A 2,214-nucleotide genomic window follows, 5' to 3' on the forward strand; every position below is an offset into this window, starting at 1 on the left:
GCCCAGTCATTAGGTCTGTTCGACCTTTAAATTCTTACATGATCTGAGTTCAGACCGGCGTGAGCCAGGTCGGTTTCTATCCTAAGATTATTGATTCATATTAGTACGAAAGGACCATATGGTTGAAATATTTTTTATTTTATTGATTATTACTAATTCAATTACTATTTTGACAGATTAATGTGTTGAATTTAGAATTCATTTATGTTGAATTTTTCTACAAATAGTAATGATACTTTATGATTTATTTATGTTTATTTTGAATTTTCTTTTATTAGTTATTTGTGTTTTAATTAGTGTTGCTTTTTTAACTTTATTAGAGCGTAAGGTTTTAGGTTACATCCAAATTCGAAAGGGCCCAAATAAAGTAGGTTTTGTAGGAATTCCTCAGCCCTTTAGTGATGCTATTAAGTTAATTTGTAAGGAGCAGCCAATTCCTATTATATCTAATTATTTACTTTATTATTTTTCTCCTGTTTTTAATTTAATAATTTCCTTGGCTGTTTGAGTAATTTTCCCTTACTTCACTTATATGTGTTCTTTTTCTTATGGATTTTTGTTTTTTTTATGTTGTACTAGATTAGGTGTTTATACTGTTATAATTGCTGGTTGGTCTTCTAATTCAAATTATTCTTTATTAGGTCCTCTTCGTTCTGTTGCTCAAACAATTTCATATGAAGTTAGTTTGGCTTTAATTTTATTATCTTTAATTATTTTAATTGGTAGTTTTAACATGTTTGATTTTATAAATTATCAGTTTTATTGTTGATATATTATTATTTCTTTTCCTTTAGCTTTAGCTTGTTTTGCTTCTTGTTTAGCTGAAACTAACCGTACTCCTTTTGACTTTGCCGAAGGTGAATCTGAGTTAGTTTCAGGTTTAAATATTGAATATGGTGCAGGTGGATTTACTTTAATTTTTTTAGCTGAGTATACAAGAATTGTTTTTATAAGAATATTATTAGCTTTAATTTCTTTAGGTGGTGATTTTTATTCTTTTATATTTTTTATTAAGCTTGCTGTAATGTCCTTTGGGTTTATTTGAGTTCGGGGAACAGTACCACGTTTTCGTTATGATAAGTTAATGAACTTAGCTTGAAAAAGTTTTTTGCCTTTATCTTTAAATTTTTTTATTTTCTTTGTCGGTTTAAAGATTTTATTTATTTCATTTATTATTATTATTATTATTAGTCGTAAAGCTCCCAACATGGAAGACGCTAAGTAAAGATGGTTCACTTCTGGGGCTTCTTATTCTTCTTGTTTGCCCACCAGGTCTTCATTCTTTGCGAGAATTCAGCTTCGCTCCAATTTGTTCCAGTTCTCGGCGCTTTTGTCTCTGGTTTGACCTCCCATTTGTCAACTTTAAGTTTGAAATTGTGTCTTTTCTTCATGTCTTCAGTAGTAATGTTGGCTAATTCCAGATCTTTCTTTACATTTTTGATCCATTCTCCTCCATTAACAAGGGATGCTACGTATCTTACTATTCTTTTTGTAAGTCTGTGATCGGGAGGTCTCATTATGTGGCCATAAAATTTTAGACGCCTCTTCCTCATGTCTATCTCTATGTTAGAATATTCTTCAATTTTAGAATTTTTCTGTAATCTATACCCCTCTTTGGTCCATCTTGGTCCCAGAATTTTCCTAATGATTTTCCTTTCCTCTTTCTTCAGGTTTCCCGTATCTGTTTTTCTTTTAAGTGTCAAGGTTTCGGTGGCATATAGCATTATTGGTTTAATTACCGACTTATAATGTTTAATTTTTGTATTTATAGATAGACATTTTTTATTGTAAATGTTTTGGACCAGCCCTAGACCCCTATGAGCTTTTATTATTCTTTCTTGTTGTGAGTATTTTTCAGAAATTATCTCTCCTAAATATTTAAAGTATGGTACCCTCTTAATTTCTCCATATTTGGTTTGTAACTTAGAAAATTCTAGATTTGTTGTTGTAAACACCGTTTTTTCAAAAGATATTTGTAGGCCAACTTTTCCTGCACACTCTTTTATGGTTTCTATCTGTTTGACTGCCATTTCACTAGAATCTGCCATTATTGCAAGATCGTCTACGTAGGCTAAGTAGGGGTTTTGTAGGTCATCTTTTTTGGTTCCCAGTGATATTGGTTCCCAGTACTTTTCTTTTTTGAGTTCTTTTTCCCATTCTGCCATGACTCTATCCAGAACTAAGTTAAATAACAGAGGTGATAATCCATCACCT

This window comes from Schistocerca cancellata, chromosome 4 (assembly GCF_023864275.1).
Source record: "Schistocerca cancellata isolate TAMUIC-IGC-003103 chromosome 4, iqSchCanc2.1, whole genome shotgun sequence".
Classification (NCBI taxonomy): domain Eukaryota; kingdom Metazoa; phylum Arthropoda; class Insecta; order Orthoptera; family Acrididae; genus Schistocerca; species Schistocerca cancellata.